At 47.5% G+C, this 22,495-nt stretch overlaps 1 non-coding gene across 1 annotated transcript; it reads left to right on the top strand.

Annotated features, from left to right (window-relative positions):
• Positions 1-22,065: 22,065 nt before the first annotated feature.
• On the top strand, positions 22,066-22,148 carry TRNAL-UAA (transfer RNA leucine (anticodon UAA)). Its single transcript has one exon. It is a non-coding gene; the product is annotated as a tRNA-Leu (tRNA).
• Positions 22,149-22,495: the final 347 nt, after the last annotated feature.

Genomic DNA, 22,495 nt, shown 5'->3' with positions numbered 1-22,495 from the left:
CAGGCTCCCGGGGCAGGGGAGGCTGGTGCGGCGCGGGGCGGCTCTGCTGGGCTGGTGCGGGAAGGGGCCAGGGAGGGCCCCGGGGGAGGGGGCCCCATTGTCCGTGCTGCTCCTTCGTTAAGTTGTTTCCGGGCTTTGTCTTGGATTGTCTCCAGGGTGTCCCTGGACACCTTCTGGACCTAGCTCAGCCTAGGAGCCATGCCCAAAAGGCAGCAGGGATCAGACTGCACGGTCCCTATGCAGACCGTCTTGGCGGGCTCTGCGGGCTCGAGCATCTCCATGTGTTTTTTTGCTGTACCTCAGGGCATACAACTCACACCCATGTTGCACGCAGCAGAAGATATTCCTCTGGCAGGCTGCTGTGCAGCCCTCGCATATTATCTCAGATATTTTGGATTGAAAAGTTTACTAGGTATATTTGGCTGGTGTGTCTTGCGCAGTGCTTTGAGGTCACAGGATAAAAAGCACTACAGAAGGACTGGCAGGTCGTCTTCTGCCAAAGGCTGAGCTCACTGCTTGTGCAGTCCTGGTTGCCCTTAAAGTGTATGCTAGGGAGAACTGCTCTGCTCTCAGACAGGAAGGAGAGAAATGCCTTAATCGCAGCTCAGACCTGTCCAGCCAGCTTGCAGCACCAAACAGGATAAGACCATTATGTCTAAGGGATAGTTGCAGCATCTCTTTATGCCTGGCAGTGATAAGCCCTGGTTTAAGACCATGACGTGCTATTGGATTTGAGATTTGTATTTCCAAGCATTGCTTCTACAATTAGGTGTTTTTGTATTGTCTGCCTCTCCCCCAGGAATGGAAAAAAAACCTGTGGGATATTTTTGCAGAAGTTCCTGCCCTCCAAAATGGAAAAACAGACTTGGGGCCTGAAACAATTTCAGCTGCTTAGTTAATTCCATTGTGTGCAAGTGAGGAACAGGCACTTTAGAAGAAATGCTTCTTTTAATTGCAAACCAGCTTTCCATGAGAATTTATTTCTTTTTCCTCCTGAACAAGATTTCATCCTGCCCTCAAAACCACAGCCTTTTGGATCACACAGGCAGGATGTCACAGGATTATTTTTGCTCAGGGAGGGAGGCTCGCTTCTCCAAGAATACCTCTATCTTCCCACTGCTAGAGCTACACTTGCCTGATCTTTCAGACACATAATCTAAGCGGCCCTGCATCACTGGAGCCCAATTTAATGCCAAGCCATAAATTGAAGGATCAGAAGTGCCTAGCCACAATGAAATCCTGTTCACAGATTAGGGAGTCCTGGCCGAGCAGCCCTAGAAATTGAACTAGGGGACTGGACTAAATCAATTTGATTCACCCAAAGGGCAGAGCCACTATTGAAATGCATAAAACAGAGAAGGGCAGGATCTCCCATTACCATGCACCTAAATAGGGGGATGAGCCATTCAAAAGTGCAGCCTGACCTTTTCCAGCTGAAATGTCCCAAGTGCCAACTTTACTCTCTGTCTGCTTCCTTTATTCCCTTTTCTTTTCCTCCCGCTCCCTTCCCTCAGCTTGGGTGGTAATTTTAGGCTCTAGGCTAAAAAGAAGTAATGATGGTCCCGAAAAGGGAATTGGCTTCTATACAAACCCTAGAGTGGAGCTGGACCAGCTGCACATCCGTTCCTTGGCATGGAACCCGGATACGTTAATGCAACATAGGTACTCTTGGGAAAGGGAGGGAGTTGTCTAGACCGGTGCTCTCCTGGAGGAGTATTGCATGTATGGGACCGCACTGGGACCTCATGGTGGAGAAAGAAGGGCATTGGGATGAACATCTGTTGAAAGAGAATGTATTGTGCCACCCTTCTGCCTAGTGCTTTGTGGATTATCTCCCTCTCACAGGAGAAATTGGTGATGTGGAGCTCGAGCATGTGCTCATTTCATGCTCCATGTAGCAGCTCCAGAGTGGAGGGAGACAGGGAGGGAGATGATGCCGCCAGCCACAAGCCTTGCACTCATAATTCCAGAGTTTGCTCATGGGGCAAGACTCTACTTAGTGCAGGGGGAAAAGCAAGCTCCCACGCAGCTTGCAGTGTCTCCATAGGAACAAAAGCACTTTGGAAACATGGGCAATGAGGCTCTTCTTCAAGCAGAGCAGTTCATGCAAGAGGACAAAGAACGCAGCTATGAGGAAATGCCTCCTACCCCGGCATGGGATGCTCTTCTCCTACCGCTCAGTGTAGCATTGCCTGCACCTCTTCTCTGCTGCCAAACTGTGTCCGCAGCATGGCCCATGGCTGGACTGTCAGGTACGTACAGGCTGGCTTAGGGATGCCCTAATACAGCAGGAAAGCTGATGGATGCTGCAGATGGGTGCAATGGGGCTTAGAAATCCACGGCCTGTGGAAGACCCTGTCACAATCCTTGATCCCTGGGAAAGCAGTGCTATTCCTGCTCCTAACTGTGACCCTACAGCCGGAGCTGTGATGGAAGAAGCACAGGGAGTTTACCAAACAAATTGTGTGTACATGCACATTCATACCCCACACTTTGGAAAATGCTCTTCAAAGACATCCTCTGTGGAATATCTCCTACCCACAATATCCTTGGAAATTGCCCCTCTGCCTGCAGAGTTTGCAAATAATAATGACTGGCCCTTGTTCAAAACATTAACCATAGCTGGTAGGAGATGGTTCACCACAAGGCAGTCAGCAAAGCAGACTATCACAATTCAGATGTGGCTTGATCAAATTCAAGGCAGTCTAAGATGTGGAACAGATTACAGGCTGGATCACATAAGCCACAAACCACATTAAAAGTATAGGGACTACAATAGATATTCTGCTCTCACACTTAAATGCGATCCTGAATGAAAGGATTTCCCCTGCCTCCAGCCGTTCTTCCCCTAAAAAAGGATTTTTGTCTCCAGAAAATGCAATCCAGTTGCATGAAGCACTTCGGGTACCGTGAGCATCTTTGCATAACAATGTCACGTCAAACAAATTCCTGCCTGCTCCTTGTCTACCGCCTGATGTATTGTGCCCCAAAATGGTTTTGACTACCTGCCACCTCAGCAACACCTGATGGCTATGAAATTAGCAATTGCAGAGGCAGCTGTGAAAATGAAAAGTAAAATGGCATGGGAGAAGGAGGGGAAAAGCCAACCAATTGGGTGCTGATGTGCTGAGAGTATGGAGGGAAGAGGAAGGCCAGCTGGGGACAGGTTTTGTCCTCCACTTCCCAAATGAGGGACGATGTCTCTCAGGCGCCATACAAATGAGCAATGGTGTGGAAGGGCTTTCTAATTATTAATGATTGTTAATCAGTTCATTAACAGTGATGGTCATCACTTTGTAAGAGGGATGATTTGCTTTCCTCTAGAGAGTAGAGCCCTCCCTCGTCTGCAGCCCTACCGTTAGCTATGGATATGTGTGTGGAGGGGCAGAAAGAGGAAAAAGAGGATATTTTGGTACTCAGTGCCTGATGCTGAGGCACCATTATGGTTCTGGCAGCACCCGCATCCCCATGGGTGCTGTGTTGGGTCCCTGGGAGATGAGGAATCGGTGCTCCCCAGCATGTCTAGAGCAGATGTAATTAAAGCCTTCCCTGCCTGCCACAGAGCATATGGGACATGTTAGCAGAGTAATTAAATTTTGTGAAGTGAGTCTTTGCTGGAAAGCTGGAGGGTGGGTCGGTGGGAAGCAGGGGGAGCAGTAGTACTGCCATACGCCTGCCTTCGGGAGGGAGCACGCTGCCCCTTGCCACCTTGGGTCCTCACTCCAAATTGCTCCTTTCACGGCAAGCTGAGAAAATAATTAAGTAGTGGCTCATTTGCATTATTTATTGAGTTTGTACATATGAAAAAATACTGAGGAAGCTGGTCAGGCTGTACAGATGTTACAGATGAAAAAGAAGTGTATTTGTGTGTGTGTGGGAAATGGTGAGAAGGACTTCTGAGCGGAAAGGCAGATGTGGGGGACTGGGGAGCAGAAGGGGCAGAGAAGAAGGAAGTGGGGAGAACAGAAAAGTCTGGTTCCTGCAGGCATGGGTAAAATACATGTAGTGCACAGTAAATTTGCCAATTAGTGGAGTTGCAGGAGGATGGAAACTGCTCATGAACTGGAGTCTGTGCGTGTCACTGGTGAGAGATGGAGGGGGGGCAGTCAGAGAGGCTGGAAGGGTTGGTTTGCAGGTTTCAGAGTGGGACATGTCTTTTCTTTACCAGGTGAAACTTTCTGAGACAAAATCTTTAGATGTTAAACTTCCATTTTGGCATAGTCTTTTTCACTTAAAGTGAGAAAGAGGACCTCATTTTTTAAAAGAAAATAAAAGGGTCAAATAATAATTCTGTTTAAACAAAACTCCTTTCAGGGTTGAATGAGTTATTTGTAGTTGCCCCACACTGAATGTTGTTTTATTTTGCTTCCCCCCAAAACTGAGATTTGCCTCCAGTCTCAGCTTATGCATCTTACTGTTTTCCTTCTTCAAATCTTTTGTTTCACCTATTGAATCTGGTATTCACCCCGCATTGTGTTTGTGCAACTCTTAAAAAGGAGCCAGTTCTCATAAACACCCAGTTTCACGCAGTGATGATTGTAGAGGTTATTAATACATGTAATGAGTTTATCTCTTCCTGAGGACACATCTATAATGACCCACCCTTTTCCCTCCATTCAAGATGCTCATAGAGCAGATCATGGGTTGGGAAGGCTGGAAATTGGTGACCAACCACCAACCTCTCTGAAATGATTGCTAGCTCCGAAGCTTTCATTTGGGGCAGCGGCGAGGGAAGGGGGTGGTTTTGCTTCTGTGCTGGTGGGCCACGGCCTTCCCCGTTCCGAGCAAGTGCGTGGTAGCTTTCGAATAGCACAGGCAGCTGTGTTTGAAGAAGTGCTCCCTAATTACCCTCCCGCTTGACAAGAGTGACAGCCCACTGTGCTGGCCCCAGCTGTATGGCTGCCGGTCTCCTGCCATCCCTTGCAAGCTGAACCGGGCAGTGGGATGCGGGCCTCTCTGGCAGCCCCTTCTCCTGCCTTTAGGGCACTGCCCTCCTTGCTTGTTACAGCAGCCTTGACTGGCAAAGCCTGGCTACTGGCATTTCTGTAAGGTAGGTATGACACCGTACCTCTGTAAGTATTTTGTGTTGTGAAACGCAGCTGAGAAATGCAAGGGAAGGGAGAGGGGGTTGGACTGGGGCTTTGCTTTGGGTAAATTCTCTTGTAGTCTAGAATCCTCAGAACTGCTGAGGCATGGAAAAATACGTCTGCAACAGCAATGTTTACTTGGTGAATTGGAAAAAATGCTCTACCAGGTTGTCCACAGGACCCAGGCTCACCTCAGCTGGTCCAGAGAGATAAACCCACAACATACAGGCAGACCCTTTCTTTTACCCTGTTCTGAAAATGCTGATGAGGGAGGAGCAGGGCTTTAAGTGAGCGAGTGATGCTGAAAAGTGGGGTCACAGCAACCGTTTACAAAATGAACTCTGCCTGGCTTCATATTTGCTTGGCATCTGCCTCAGCATCTGCGCCACTCCTTTTCTGGAGATCCGTTGCTTCAGCTGGAGTGGGTAGCTGTGACTGACACTGTGAAACTCCTCGCAATCACCCCCAATTCTCCCCCTGTCAAAGCATTTTTTCATTGAGGATGAGACATGCATATCTCAAAAATAGTGAGCCAAAAAACCCCCTGTCAGTAGTTTTGCGTGGTGGAAAGTTCAGAAAGTTTCAGTGTTCTTTTCCCCTCTTTTCTAGTTAGAAGTTATGGACTGGAGACTCCTCACAAGTCATTAAAGCTCCTACATTTAGCATCGATTCTTCCAAAATACGGTCTTCCCCAAAGGGTTTGCTCATCTTTTGGAGATGCTTCCCTTGGTAGTTTCTCTTGCCTCTCCTGGCAGCTGCTCCTTTATCTAACTGCTCATCAAGAGCAAAGCTTTCCCTGCACCCCATGTCAACCTGCTGGGTTATGGGTTAAGGTTGTCAGTCTTGTAAGTCTGCAGTAATGGTGGATACCTTGGAGATCTGGGGTGAAGGGATCCAGATCCTGGGTGCTTCTCCAAACCTCCTGCCCTCCAGAGACTCACTGGGTCAGTATGCATGGGTATCCTTGGCCATCCTTGGGGTACAAAAGGGACCAAAACCCACAATCCTGCCTGGGATCCCTGGCAGCCTGCTGACCTCCAGTGCCTACTGTAGGAGCATGGTGGGATTTGTGCCAACTCAGCCTGACATGTGTCCTGCGTGCCATAGCCAGATCAGCTCTGCTACGTATTGGTAAAATCCAGGTGTTGTTTGGGAGCTGGCTTTGCAAGGATGCTACACCCAAATGCAGAGAGGAGCAGGGCCTCACAGTGGCCTGAAAGTTGTTCTTGTTGCCCCTCTCCAATGGTGTATGTGTGTATCTGGGAATGAAGGTTAAGGCTGTCAGAGGGCTCCCAGCTGTGGCAATGCACTCAGCGAGTGAAAGACACTGTCCCCTCTCCTCTCTATTCCCAACTCTATCAGAATTAAGGGTATCATCATCAGCACTTTGTATGTGGCATGTCCATACCTGATGGCACCATGTCTCCCCAATACTTGCTGGCTTTTTAACAGTACAGGGCAGCTCTGCTTTGTGCAGCACCTCTCCAGCAGCAGGGGCTGCAGGACCCTCCCAGCCCAAGGAAAGACTCCCTCACTTGAACTGCAGACCAGAAAGATGGAGAGAGTCTGTTTAATCAGCATGTGCCTCGGCTGTGTGCTCGGGAGGATGGAGCTACAAATGTCACCAGGTTGTGGGCCATTTCCCTACTGTGCCAAAAATGACACGCAGCTGTCGACACACGAGGGAAACATGGATGGGAAGGACATGATGGGGACAGCCACATCAGATGAGGTGATGTGACACAGGCAAGTGCCTTTCCTCCAAAGGGTCTGAGATGGTGCTGCTTGAGATGCCCACATCTACAGAGCTCCTGGTTTCTCCTTTGCTCAGCTTGAATGGCAGAAACTTCATTTACAATTTGCTTTGCAACATCCCAGCCTGGCAACTGCAGCAGTGAGAGAAAGGGAGAGTGAAGAAGAAATATGTAACTAGGTCAGTCTGCTCCACATTACAGCTTCATCCTTTACCCAGGGAGGAGTTGTGGTCTTTGCCCGCCTCTTGCTGTTCCCATTCAGTCACTTGATGGGGTTTCTAGCTACTTTGAGCCTGCAACCTTCAGATCAAGACTTTTTCCCTTTTTTTTTTTTCTTAACTTGGCTTCCACGTTCGACTCTGCTTCTTTCAACCTGTGTTCAGAGGCTCACAGTGGAAGGAACCTTTTGCTGTATTTAATTGTAAAAGTTCCTTCCCTATAAAAGTCTTGGCAAACGGGGCTGGCTCAGTGGTTAGTGCTTTGCTCTCCTCCTTCCAGGGGCAAAGTTCAGTTACTTACCGTCTGGCTGCTTGTTCCCTTGTCCAAGAAGGAGTTTTTAATCACAGTCAGACTGGATGGTTTGGCTTATTCACAGCAGGGCTACAATGCCAATTGCCATTAGGTCTCTTGTTCAAATATGGCCTGGATTGTTAGTGAAGTTTTAACTGTTTTGTGGCCAGTGTATGAGGAGTTGCTGGGCTCAGCCTGTTTGCAGGTGGGTGAATATGCCTGTTCTGTAAACGCATCCATGCAATGAGCACCAGGTGATTTCCCATTGCCCTTTTTGCACACCCCACACCCCCACCATGTTTGTGCTATTCACCAAACACCAAGGTATGCATGGGGTGGATGAAGCCAAGCCCATGCAGATGTCCTTGAAGGCAGAGGGACGCAGACAGGGACTGGTGTATCTTCCCTGTGCATCCAGAGGTAGAGACCATCCTGCCTCCCTTATCCCTCAGCACATTCCCATATGGGCAGACGAGCAAAGCTGTCCTACTGCAAGCCTTTCCCACCTCCCTTGTGACAAGACCTCCCCCCCAGCATTTTGGCTACCCCCCCCCGCCCCCAGCTATGCACCTTCCCTTCCTCGTGGTGATCCTCACTGATGCCTTCCTGCATTGTCCCTCTCTTCTTCTGTCTCTTTGGACCAAGACTGGAGAGACAAAGTTGCCCAGCGAGGCTGCCTTAATTGGCTTTGGAAACACTGCTGGTTTGGTATCGTTAATACTATCAGTATGAAAGTAAATAGAGATGGCACATATGGGCCATTAGTAAGCAGTATGTTAATTGTGGTGAGGTGCTGCATTACTCACTCTGGGCTAGATCCTGCCCTCTGGCAAGTAGCACTGCCATCACGCTGTCCTCCCTGCAAATGGGAGGGCTGGAGATGGGTGCTATGGGCAGATTCTGTCCTTAAGTCAGTTTGTATGTGTACCTGTGCCTGTGCAGGGAAGCTTTTTCCTTCACTGGGACTGGATCTGAGAGCAAAAGGCAGTGATGGTTGGGGTAAGGCACCAGGGACCATCTGGAAGAGGGGCTCTGCTTGTCAAATATTAGTGAGCATTTTAGAAACAAAACTGATTTTTTCCTGTTCTTAATGAATCTTGTACAGCTCAGGCTCAGACAGTATTTGCAAACCATGGGGAGAAAAAGATTTAAAAACAACAACAAAAGAAGAGCATTAGCAGGAAATAATCTCATCAGCCCCAACTCTCCAGCAGCGCTGGAGACAGGAAAATTATGCCTTTTTATTAGCCTTATTGTCTTTAATTAAAGCATTCAGCAGAACCCTCTGATAATGGACTGCAAGTGAGGTCGGCAGCATTTATAATAACACAATACAGGGTTCAATTAAGTTGTACTTTTGTAGCTTTTCATCTCCAGTTTAAACAAGCTAGTGATATACACAGAATGATTACCTTCCCGAGCTGGGGGAAAAGAGGGGGGGCACAGGGGCTTGGGAAGACAAATCACTTGTTGCTATATAACAGATGCTATAAAACCACTCCATTTCCCCACAGCATTTTCATGTGTTCAGCCAGCTTGTAGGGTCCCCCATCATCACCACCCCGACAGGCTGGCTGTAATTTGGCTGCTATACTGCAGCCATTAGGTATGGCTTTCTATACCACGTTTTCCTATCATTGTGGGTAACCACTGCAGGTTTCCTAAACCTGAACCTTTAAAAAATATATTTTTGATGGTTGCAGTGCCTAAAGAACTCCAAACAAACAGGGGGATCAGAGATGGCAGAAGAAAAGATCAGAGGTCCAGGTATAACCATTTGAGCTGAAAGACTGTGGATGATTGACAAGCAGTTGATATTTGCTGCTCCTTCTTTTCCCTGCTCTTTTGAATTATTGGTCATAAAACACCCTGCAGTCACACTCTTGCTGTGTCAGAGAGAGAGAGAAGCCAAGAAAAGACCCACATGGCTAACACTTAACTTTATCTTCACCATTAAGTAATGCTAAATTAGAATGAAATCGCTCTGGTAATACAGGTGACAGCTATATGAAGACCAAATGAATTCCCTATGATCAGTGCCGTTAAAAAGAGCACATCGGCAGAATTCATGATGACGGGACACTTACCGTACGTATAACTCATGTGCACACACAGGAAACTCATGGTAAATCTGGCTGGTGTTTTATGTCAGGCTTTAAAAAAAAAAAAAGTGGCTTTTAAAGCTTCTGTTCAGATTCTCACCTCTCCAGCCCTGATGTAAATTTGCAGTGAGTTAATTGCACTGCTAACCTGCTGCGGGGGAGAGGAAGAGATGTGAATGGAAAGCAGGGGCTTTACTGAGGCTTCTAGGCAGAGATGCTGGGCGCTTCCATCTCTCACGTTGATGTTGCCTGGGCTGTGCAGCCTTGTGCTGCCACCCGGAGATGCTCCTTCATGGCCTGGGGCAGGAGCTGTCACCAGTGGGACTGTGCTCCGCGGATGGCAGTGCTGGCTCGCAGCAGCAAATAGCTCCCTATGTACACCCGAAGAGCTGTAATCTGCCCTGAGATGCCTACAGACATTGCTTGCCGTGAAGTTAATGTGGGACTGCTTCTGTGACACTTACGGCTCCTATTGATTGCTGAAGCCTTATATAAAAAAGAGGATTGAACTGTGCTTGATCTCAGGCACAGCTGTCCCCATAGTGATACCAGGACCATGTTACTTGCTGCTTCCATCATGTCAAACGAAGCAGTTTTTGGATAGGAGTCTATGCCTATGTAGCTTTAGCATGCAGGTTTTCCTTGCCAGGATGCTGGGGCCTGCAGGGATGGTGTTAATCTCTCCGTGTTTATGGCACAAGAAGGTGCTATGGGGAAGGTAAAACCGAGGTCCCCTTCCCCTGTGCTGACTGTCATGCTGTGGCACCCCATGCTGGCACGCTTCGTCACACAAGGATGGTACCCTCTGCGTACAGGCAAAAACTACAGTTTGAGATAATTATGTTCTGCCTCCTTACAGCCCAGTTGTACTTGAATACAGTTCATTTTGTATGTTTTTACCATTGCTCATGTAGTGCAGCTATGTGCTGTTAAACAGCTGTTCAGCTCCACCCTAGAAAAATAGCTTCAATAAAGTGCATTTCCCATACAGGTCATATATTGGTTAATTCATCCTTTTGGGAGAACTTCCAGGCAGGAAATGTGGAGGCAGAGGAAGCTGTCCCAGCAGAGCACAGCAACTGTTAAATTAAATCCAACCCTGGCTCCCACTACCTGCCATTGTTACTGAAATAAAAAGGGAAAGCAAAGGACCAAGCTTCACTGGGGCTGTGTCACTGCCACTGCCCAGTGCTCCATCTCGTGGGGTAGCTGTCGACATTTTTTTCCTGGAGAAGGTGAGTCAAGTTTTATATAGTAACTTCTTAACTTCTGTGATCCAACAGCTGGTCTTTTTTTGGCTAAAATAGTGGGGCAGTGCCATACCTATGCTATATTCTGGCCAAGGTGTGAAAGGCAGGTAAAGGGGTACTCTGATGTGCCCAGCCCCCTTCATTCATGATGTTAAAGTCTGTTGAAAAGGGAAAACACATTGGAGCTATCTACAAGTTGAACTGACCTCTGGGAGATTTTACGGTTTGAGGAGGTACAAAAGGGACTGCCTCTGACCGTTCCCCTTGGATCACGTATTCCACCGAACCTGCTTGGGCTTGTGGATATAATTTTGTATGGTCATGGCAGGAGTCACTTCTGTGCAGACCCAGTCTGTTGTGTGCTCCACATGGCTTTGCTATTATTGCACCCTGACTGCTGCTGAGACAATTTCTTGCCTATTAAAATGCAGTTACGGCCTGGAAAGCGATAGTGTAAGAATGGCTTATCAGTGCTCCATAGCTATTTGCTCTAATCATCCGTACCGAAGGCCTGAGAATGCTCCCACAGAAGCCAATAAGACTTTTACCATTGACTTCAAAGGCAGCAGAGAGCAATTTAGCTGCTGCCACCAGACAAAGCAGGTTAGGCTACAGCTGGTACCTCCACAGCTAACTTGGCTCTGAAATCCTGACAATCTAAATGTATTTTTGCTACATGGGATGTTTAAAAATAGACAAGACAAAGTAGCAGGGAAAACAGATTGCTGGGAATATTCCTTCCCTGGTAGGAGAAATGGACTAGCTGAACCTAGCAGGGCTTTTCCATCTCCAGTGTGTATGAGTCTATAATTTTTGTCAGCAAACTAAGCACTTCTGAGCCAGAGGCAGCACAGAAAGCCACTAAAAGCAATTTAGAGGTGCTGGTATCATAATTTTTCAGTCCAAGAGGAACTTCTGGTTTTGCATATATTGTAGGGCTCTGGAAGATTCCCCTGAATCCAGTGAGGTAGAGTGTCTAAGCGGAGATGATCCCATGGACGTGAATCATAAGTCACAATAATGCAAATGTCTTGATAGGGCTGTCCTCCCAGCTGCCTCATGGGAGGAGGATATTGAGTGCACAACATACATTGGAGAAGATCAAAGAGGCACCTACAGCTAATAAATCACCAATAATGGGTGACTTTGCCTGCCCACATATAAGCAGGCCAACAATGTTTAGTGAATCAATGTCTCAATACTTTAAATTATCCTCGGAACAGTTACTTTGAAGGGATGCAAGACAAGGGGTTCTTTTTCGATTTTGCCTTGAGTAACGTGGAGGATGTGGTTCAGGACAAATAGCTTCCTACGCACAAGCGATCATGGTCTAGCTATGTTTGTCACCCTCATGGGCTGCATCAAAACTTGGTCAGGAACTCTGATCTTTGGAAAGGAGAAGCTAAACAAAATTGAAGAGTAATAAATGAGACTCAAAGTGAAACCCCTCAGACCATATATAAAGACAGTTTACTCATCCCATCTATATTCCCAGAGGAAAGCAAGAGGGCTGCATAAATGGTAGAGGGAAGGAACGCATAAGCTGAATAAATACCCTTTGCTAGAAGCAGAGCCAGTCCAGGGAAGCCAGGAGGAAGGAGCACAGACCTGGGCAGGGCTGGTGTATAGGCAGGGGCTCTCTGCACTCCCTGCAGCGTGGGATTAGGCAAGAGAATACCCTGACTGAAAACTGGAGGTACCCCGTCATTTCAGTGGGCAATTGCGGAGGAGCCTCTGCTCACTAATGCTGGCCACTGTGCCTGCTCAGCCCCGCTCCCGCAGCCCGAGCTGGGGACTCACCCTTGCGGAAGAAGGACCAGGGCACCCGCCTCAGCTCCTCAAAACGCTCGGCTGGCGCATCGAAGTGGACTCAATACAAAGCTGAGTGTTTCATTAGCCAGGTTTTCCACCTGGGAGGAGAAGCTACGACTGCATTGACCTTAATGCGAAATTAAAGCTCTTTAAGCAGGTAACAGCCAGACAGCTGGGTGCAACCATGCGATGGAGGCGTTTGTCTCTATTTGCAGACAAGCTGTGTATGTGTTTCCATTTTGCTCAACTTTTGCTGCTTGTTTATTTAGTTAATAAGAGACAGCAATCTGCCTCATGCAGCCGTGCAAACAGCAGAGCAGAGAGCACCCAAAGAAAGGCTTTTGTTAAACACTTGCTGGCCTTATGGTGCTAGATGTGTTTCACCTGCTGTGGGAGAGAGCTGGAGGGAAGACACTTGCCTCTAACAAAGCTTTTCCCCTGCTGTGGCATGTCCTGTCTCTCTCCATCAGTCTGGGTACAAGACTAATGTGTTTCCATCCCTGGGTTGGGGTTATGTCACTACCAAGAGACTGGGCAGTGTGTCACCATCTCCCCGCATCTCACATCTAACTCGTGGCAGCTGGACTGGAGTTGCCAAAATGCTTGTGTGGCTGTCCCGCAGGAGACAGACAGGAGGAGGCGACCAGACCTTTCTGTCCATGTTAGTGCTTTAGAGGAAGAAAGGAGAAAGAAGGCAGCGTGGACAGCTGCTGCAAAACTTCTCCCTCATCCATCTTTACAGGAGGACTAACATTGCATTTCGGGAAAACACTCTGCCACTGTCCTGTCTTCTGCTTCTGCACCCAGCAGTCCTTTCTGAATTTTTTAAGTGTTAGTCTTACTGCCTCCTGCTTTTATCAGTCAGCGTTAGGTGTCCCAGATGCTACTCTGGAGTGAAACACAGCTGCTGCCTTTGTGAGTTACCAATCTTCCCCTTTTGTGGCAAAGATGTTGATCGCTAGCAACACCAGCCGTCCTGCCTTGTGCTGCAGGCATTTACTAAAAAAACAGACAGACTGAGATGCATGAACTCATTTTAGGGGGCCATCAGGCAGGCAAGAGATGCTGACCTCCGATTCTGGACCTGTATTGCAGACATATGCTAAAGGACTCCGACTGTGCTTCCTCATTATGGTGTAAACTGTCATCTCATCACAATGCCTCTAGTACCCACATTTTACAGCATGCAATTTGGATGTCTGAATTGCTGGCCCAGGTGTATAATTTCTAACACTCTCCCCAGAAATCCCCTTTTTACAGGTCTTCGCATCAGGTTCTTCAACACATCTGCATTTTCTTTCCCAGTCCCTTCGCTGCTCCTATCTAGACCATTTCTTCCCACAGTGCTCTGAGTACCTTCCTGCGGTGTGAGGGGCTTGGATGGTAAATGAAAGAGCAAATAGAGGGAATCTCCTTGGGAGCTCTCCGAAATTAAACAGGGGAGGCAACAGCGAACATCTCCCAGCGGGCCCTGACCCAGAGACCACCAGAGGCAGCAGAAGTCTCCTGGAAAATACTATCTGTAGTTTTTAGATTGGGTCCCACTTGTCTAGAGAATGCGTTAGGAACCCCAGCCCCACTGTGCTAGGTGCTGTATGGACACAGAACAAGAGAGAACGTGCACACACATACATGCATCACTTCTTGCATATATACACATTAAATCAGATGCTTTTGGATCTTAAGTTCAGCTGTCTGTTATTAATTCGCAGGTCCTCTTGGAGCACAAAGGAACAAATGCTACCTAGTTTATCCTGTGCTTAGCTGCTAATTAGGAGTTTTTTAGGACATACAATTTGAGGTGTTAACAATTAACTCAATTGTGGACCAAGACCAAAGATGTTATTTGCTTTATCATAGCAATTGAAAGCCAAATAAACAAATACTAGTGTCTTTTCACTCTTTCCCCTGCACTTTAGCACAGCTGTGCAGCAAAACAATAATAATTTCATTGTCTACTTTCCAAAACTCTACATTTAAAGCAGATCATAAAAAATCCCCACATGGTTTACTTTGCCTAATTATTACAAAAGCAGGCTGTAAATCCCAGAAGAAAGACTATATCTCATTTTGAAAAAAGCAAACACACAAAAAAAACCAACGAAAAGAAAGCAGATGAACGAATGAAATATGCTAGAGTTTGTCCGTCTGTTGTTTATGATCAGGAATTTTGAAGGAAGCTATGGGAGAGAAGTGCTTGATGTTCACAGGACTTCAGAAGGGCTTAGTATTCATTTCACTGTGGCTCTTCTGAAAACTGAGTGTAAAAAACCCTCTTAGCTGCAGAGAAATAGCAGAAATTTGAAGAACTACTTTTTTTTTTTTAATCTATCTTTTAAACTTGGGAAGTTTCTTTTCCAGTTTCCCAGGAAGCCACCAACCATACGGCTTGGGATAACTTGCTTGTGTTGTAAAATCTTCTGGCAGCCAGCTCCACCTTGAGATGGCCTGGCCCCGCAAAGGCCTCTGCTCAGCAGGAGGAGGGAAGGACTGGAAGGACAGGAGCCAAGCTGATGGGCATGAAGTGGAGCAGGAAAAGCAAAGTGAAGGGTATCAAATGCCAGACAGAGGACCGACACTGGAGCTGAAGCTGTGGAACGACTAGCAGAGACTTCACAGGTTTGCCCTCCTCCCCATCCTTCTCTTCTGTGAGCCTCTTTTCCTTCACTTTGGTAGTACGAACATGAGCTAAAAGGCAACAAACGAAAACACAAATGGACACAGTCCGGGTGCCCTCCTGTCAGGCAGTGGTAAGCTCACAGAAGCAAGTGAGCTCTCAGCCTTCAGCAGTTCCCTTCAAAGGTCACATCTAATTAGGAGGATCCTGGATTTCGACATTACTGATGTTTTTAGCAAGTTGGTCTCTTCCAAGACAGCAAAGAAGTCCAGCTGGGAACCCATATGGGGAAAAATATATATATTCTATAAACTTGTTATCCCTAGAAAATTTCTTGTATGCATTATGTGTGAGCTCACTCTATACACCTGCTCTTCACCACAACCTGGTTTTAGACATTGCATGACAGATATTCCCGCTGATACCTGTCAGCATTTCTATATATCTACTTGGAGTCCACTGTAAGGCAGTTGATGCTCTCTTTTAGAGAGAAAAAGATTTTCCTGATCTTTCCATAAGTTTTTGGTCACCCATAGCGGCCTCACTCATTACTGATTTCTGCATGGCCTCCACGGGTGGAGGATCAAACTCACCCTTCTGTGATTACTTGTTGGAAAATGCAACCCAGGTACTTGGAGGCTATCACCAGTGGCTTCCTTTAACACCCTGGCAGTGGCAATACCTAGGCATAGTCCAAGATTCAGTGTTGTGTTGGACTGAGTTGCAACTTCAACACAATTTGACACAGCAGATACGTGTCCAGTTACTGCAGCACAGATGGTGGGGGGTAATTTATAAAGGTATTGGAAGCCTGCTGGGGGTAGGTACCTACATCTTCAGAAACACAGATTGGGCAAAGAGAATAGGTCTTTTTCTTCTCTCGCTTCTGTTGTAAGTGGACTAATGGTGGTCATGGTCGTGCATCTTGGCACCAGGAAATGCTTGATCCTTAGCTGAGGTGAAGCTACAGCTATAGGCACATGCACTTCAGCTAATCCAGGGGTGTTAAGAGGATGGCAAAACTGCGTTTTAAGCCTACCTCAAGATTGCTCACAGGGAGAGGCATGTACGTGCTGATAGCACTGCGTGAATGTGCATCTAGGTTTCAGACCATGTTAATGCACGCATGTACCGATGTGCTCCAAGCTGAGATTGCCGACATCCGAAGGCAGGTGCCCCCAGCCCACGAGAGATGCTGTTACACTGTCAGTTGGGTGCTCTCCTTGATAAAACTGTATCCCCTCACTTCCCACATTCATTCACTTGTCAAGAGCAGACTCGTTTTAACACTGTGGATTCTAAATTTTCTCTGATGTAATTATTGTTTAACACTGCAGCCCTTCCAAGCACCTTACATAAGGAAAAAGAGAGAATTAAATATGGGAAGCCTAAAAATAAAACTATTAAAAGGAGACAGAAGCTGTTTTGTGAGCAGCAGGAATGATGTGGTGCCTCTGGGAGAGGATATGTTGAGCCAAAGGAGATGTTCTGCTTTTAGGCAGTGCCTTTTATTGTATTTCAGTGAAGTTCTGTGCTTTTCTGAAGTTCTTAGGTGCAGTGCTTTTAGAAATGAGCCTGTTCTTTCTCTTTGCTCTTGCAAAAACCGCAACTTTCATACCATTTCCCAAGCCAATCTTCTTGTACAGACTACAGCCAAAATTTCCCTTCCCTAATTAACCCGGAATGGTTTTTGAAGAAGTTTTAGCTACAGAAAACATCAAATTTAGCTCTTAGCCTGGAGCCAAGCTCTGGGCTAAAGAACACATGTCATTTTAGGAATTCATGCAGATACACCTTGACATCTGGGATGTGATACATCGCCTGCACACTTCCCCATTGAGATAATGAGCAGTAGTGGGCACTGCTGACGCTGCAAGTGGAGCGCAAAAGATTTTTCCCATTCATTCTAACACTTTTGTCCAAGCTATGCAAATAATTGCAGGAGACTTCTTTGACACATGCAAGTGTCTTCTGTTGATGTTTGTCCATGTGATAACTCAATCACCTCATTTCCCCTCTGGGTTGATTCTGAGAGTAGTATGCTGCAGTGTTTCCTAAGTTATGACCCCGTAAGGGAGAGTTTTCTGTTGAGCCTTTGTTTACCACAGCTAACTCCTCTGTCATGTGAAAAGGCAGCCAAAAAAAATGCAACACATACGTTTTTCTGGTGTGATTTTGGAATGCCCTTAATACAGCCTGGTTTGTACACATCTGGTGAACAACACGTGCTGAAATTCAGGTATGGAGAATGGGGCTGGAAGGGACCTTCAGAGATCATGTGCCTCAGGTCAGGATCAGCCAGGTTTCTCTCTCTGCAATGACTGTCGAAAAACTCTGGCTGACTGCATTAGGCAAGAACAAATGAACATGCATTGAATGTCTCATTTACGTCAGGTCCCTTTATGACTTACTGATTTGGGCACTCAGCATCTGAGGCATCAGTATCACAATGCTGTGATCCTCGATGTGTTCTTGAGCTTTCTCTTCTGCACAGCTGTGACTCATTTTCTCTGTGTTGTAAGTGATGGTGTTTGGAAGAAGCATGGAACAGTGACAGGGAGAGATGGGTCCATGATGGTATCTTTCACAAAATCTAGTCCAGACTGAACAAAGGTAAAGCCTTGATGAGCTACATGTGCACCCTGTCCAGAACATCTATGGGAATAATTGAATGTGGGTAGGTGATGACTTTGAAATGCTGAATCATCACCATTCACTCCAGACATCTGATTATGAGCCCACTCAAAACCAAAGCAGAAACAATGATGTGAAGCCTAGATACTTTGAACCCTCAAGACTGATTTTTTGAGAAACTGTCTGTTGTCCAAGAAATATTTGTGGAAAATAACTGTGAGAATAATTTAGACTAGCAATAGCTTGTGGAAAATTGTAAACAGCTGGGACACCATTCCTGAGCAGGAGAAAGTAGACAAATCCATTATTTTCTATGACTTACTACTTTAGCTCTGGTAGCTGCATTGCTTTTGGTTTAATGGGGGTTTTGTTGGTTTTTTTGAAAGAACTTACTTACTCAACAAAGAAAACATATTTTCCCTCTGGGATAAATAACCTCCTGTAATTGCACAACTCCACTGGTTTTTAATCCAGTCTGTGTGCCCACAGTAAGTGGTCTTTGGTTTTCTGGCCAAATACCACTATTTGCAAGCTTCATGGAAAACCTTTCCTCTTGAGCTATAGAGCACCATAAGGTTTGTAGTTCCACAGGGGCTGACTTGAGCCAACAAGCAGCAGGGCATCATGTCAAATTCTGCAGAGGATAAGCTTTCACCCATAGGAATACAACATGTATTTTCTAGCCATTCTGTAAAGAAAACTCTCTGAATATAAAGTGAGGCTGGCTTGATTTCCTGAATTGCCTCTGAAGAGGGAGGAAAGATAGGAAGGAAGAGTGATCTTCTTCTGTGCTTGCTTGCCTGTTTATTCTTAAACCTACTGAGGACCAGTTAAATAGTAATGCTACCCTGTTCGACTCTTCTTTTTGTCAACAAACTCCAGCTACTCTCAAAATGTGGTAGTTTACAGTTACATATGGGACATCAATAGTGTATTTAAAACCTGACAAAGTCCAGAGAGCTTCCTCATTAATTGCTACATGAACACTACACAGGAGCCCTGTTGCTATAAGCAGCATGAAGTTTCCCCCCCAAGCCTGTTGCACAATGTGGAGCCACGCTGTCATCTCTCACTTAACCTAAGATGACCCTGGTAGGGCTGCTCTGTGCCAAACATTTGGGCCACAGTGCTCCTGATGGTCATAACCCACACGCAGAACTGCTCTCACAGCAGGGAAAGGGCATAAGAGGAGCACAGAGGAGAACCCTGTCCTACTCTTTCTCTTTTCTGACTAGTTTCTAAAGTGATGATGCAGAGATTATTTTTGCCCCTGCATCAGTAAAGTGGAGAAGTTTTGGCCTGAAATCTCTTAAAGTGACATTTTTACTCTGCCTTGCTCATAACTTAAAGATTTTGGATTTTTTCTTTTTCTTAATTACCAATCAGCCACTCTCCAGCTGCAGTATTAACACGTGGGATGGTGGTTGCCTCCAGTGGCTATTTAAATTAAACACAGACCTACTGAATAGTCACTGAGTGCTAGGAGATCTCTTTTGGAGGGAGAAAAGGTGAGAGGAGAAACTGCTTTCCAGTTAACATTGCCAATGTGTTTCTGAAGCAAAGGATGACACCTTTCTGACTTCAGGATATTATTAATGTCTTTTTCTTACAGAACATGTGTTCTGAAAGCCTGTAGCCATGTCATCTTCAAGCTGTCATTTCATGTGGATACTGCAAGCGAGGTACAGCCAGCCTGGCTTGGGATTGCATAGGAGACATCCAAGACACTACAGGTAATTCAGCTGATATTACAACCCCCCCGGAGGCAAGGCTGACTCCAGACCCAGCAAAGTGCCAGCCAGTGCTCTCTCAGGTTTGCAGGTGAAACCAACCAGCCTCGTGGATGATGCACAGCCATGGAAGACCCTGGGAAGCATCTGCTCAGGGCTGCATTTTTAAATACAGCCAAGTTGTGCCAGTGACCCCCTTGGATATGTGTCACGGTAAGTTTGAACCAGGCAAGGGAAGCTGAGCTGCCCCCACGCCAGTGCCTTGGTAGGCTGCACGTGGATATTGTCCTGAAGGTTCAGCAACAGTGGTGCAATAACAAGCCGGTATCTCATTGCCTCCTGCCTTGTCCAAGCCTTCCTGCGGCAGCACAAATGCCAATCAGGGTGTCAGCAGCCAGAGGGCTCTGGAAAGGCTGAAGAGGCTGAGGGGCTTTGGGAGGAAGGGCAAGCTGTGCCCAGCAGCAGGCTTGTGCTCAGGCTGGCTGCTGGTCCCTCAGCAGTTTGCTTGCATGGCCTCCTCCTAGCTCAGCAGGATAGATAGGCTCAGCTCCTCAAATGGGTGCACCTGGGCTGTTAGCCAGGCACTGGAGGCTGTTTCAACACAGAGATTTATAGTGAGCTCAGGGAGGCTTGGAGGGGGTTGTGGCTAGGAGAGAGTGGTCCCTGGAAAAAGCAGCAGACGCATTGTGCAGCCCTTACTGTTCTGGGCCAGCATCTCCTTTCCTTGCCTGTGCTGGAGGATGCCAGAGAGCAGGGAGAATGAGTCAAACCTGCTCTCTCACACATCCATACCACCCCCTCCATGCATGCCTTAAACCTGTGCCGGAGCGCAATTCCACCACTTTATTCATCCCTCAGGCTGCCAATTCAAGTAGCATTTCCCAGCCTGGACCCAAAGGGTTAAGGTGGGTTGTTAACTTCAAAGCGGGGCTCACTGGGCGCTATGGGGATCTGAGCAGTGTGGGTCATGGACGTCCTTGCGGGCAGGTCCCTTCTCTCCATGCTGTGAAGAGCAGATGTGGCGTAAAAGCTTCCTTTCGGAGAGGGCATGATTAATCTTTGCTTCTTAGAGGATGACAAATATATTATATTCGCCGACATGCACACGCATTCTCTTCTCCTGATGGGTGACCCCTGTCTTAATGCCAAGCGTGCGAGGTCCAGCTCTGTAAATGAAGAGGAGAGCTTTGCAAGCTCATTAATGCTTTGAAGTCACTCATTAGGAGCAGATTCCTCCAGAGCTGGTGAGCACAACACCCTTTGTGAGCATGGCTTCATTTGATATTAATGCGGGTGCTGCAGCTGGAGGCATCCAGGGATGCTGAGCTGCGATTCTGCATATATGGACCAGCACGGCAGATTGCTGTGACTGTAACGCAAAGGGTAAAAGGGAAGCAGGGAAAGGTGCTGTCCCCTCTTGGCACCTAAGGGAGTGAATTTTCCTTCTGGCAGCATTTTTGTATGTGAATATGTTGACCCAGTCCTCTGCTGAGCTGAGGACCTGCAGCATCCTCCCATGGGATGCCTGGGTTCCTTCTGCCTTGCTTCCTAGCACTCGTGAATTATCTCTGGAAGCCAGGGTGACCCCTCCTGACTGAGGAGCTCTGTGTCACCCTCTTTTGAGACCTGGAAACATCCCTTTTTCTGGTCAGTGCCTCTCACCTCTGCAGCAGCCAACCACAAGCCCTCCAAACAGCTCAGCTACCCCAGGGCACAGTCATGAGCAGTCCCTGGGGAAGTGAGGAGGGAATTGCTCTCATCTTCAAGCAGGACAGGGCCAGGACAGCCTGGCCAAGTGTGTCTCCAGCAGACAGGATCCTCTGGTGAAAGGGCCTGGTCAGGTTTCTCTGTGTGATAGCATCCCTGTGTGAAGGTGCTGGCCTGGGAAGAGTGAGGGTGGCTGAAATCAGACAGAAATTGTCAGGCTCCTGTGGCTTAAGGACTAAAGACCTCCTGCACATAGGTACTTGGGGGCTGTGGGTTTGAATCCCACATGATTCAACAGAGGTTTTTGTGTTTGGGCTTTTTTTCTTTTCCTCAGATGGCAGCAAAAAAGCTGTACCTCACCCCAAAGGAAAAAGAAACTCTCCTGCCCCACTGCCTTTCCCAGCTAAATGTCCTAGTAAAGTCCCAAATGCGGACTGGAGGGGGTGAGGAGTGGGACCTGAGGTGCAAGGACAGTGCTTTAAATGTGTGGCGTGTCTGGCTGAGTGCTGTTGGGCTGTCAGAGCTGCTCCCTTCATCCTGGGCACCCAGCGGGGTCAGGCTGAGACCCTCCAGCGATGCCGCTCCTGCACCAGGGTCCCTGGCGGTGTTATCACCAGTGACTATGGTCCTTGCATGAGGATCTAGCATGGCACACAGGGGCTGTGCCGTCCTCCATGGCCCACAAGACCTGGTGCCTCCCAATGAGATGTTCCGCCAGTTTGCGAGGGACATTAAAGAAAGCAGTGAGGAGGGAAAGGTGTTGCTGGGCTCGGGAAGTGTCTTAGGTTGGGACGTCAAGGGCTTGGTGAGTTGTGTGCCCTCCAGAGGAGGAGCTGATGGGCCAGGGGAGAGCTTGCAGCCCACCAGGATGGCCGAGTGGTGAAGGCGTTGGACTTAAGATCCAATGGGCGCATGCCCGCGTGGGTTCGAACCCCACTTCTGGTAGGACCCTCCTTTTTCCCTTGGACCGGAGCTCCTACCCCAGCTTTTAGAGCATCAGTTCAGAGCAGGGATGGGAGCTCTGGGCCCTGTGCCCAGGGAGCCGAGGCCATTCAATGCCCCAGCGTGAAAACCCTGGTGGGACGGAGCCACCCTAACATCCAGGCTGAACATGTAGAGAGACATGAGCCAGTCCCTCTGGCACACAGGTTACGGATCTCATCTTTCATGCAGGGAGTGCCGAGACTGTCGTGGGCTTGAATCCCACGTGCTCCTAAAATAGCAACTTGTTTTTCCCGTGGCAGAAATAGAAAAACCTGACTAACCTGAAGGGGGAAAAAAAAAAGGTGTTG

This window comes from Gymnogyps californianus, chromosome 13 (assembly GCF_018139145.2).
Source record: "Gymnogyps californianus isolate 813 chromosome 13, ASM1813914v2, whole genome shotgun sequence".
Taxonomy (NCBI): domain Eukaryota; kingdom Metazoa; phylum Chordata; class Aves; order Accipitriformes; family Cathartidae; genus Gymnogyps; species Gymnogyps californianus.
Note: the sequence above shows the minus strand (reverse complement) of the source record. Positions and strands in the feature narration are given on the sequence as shown.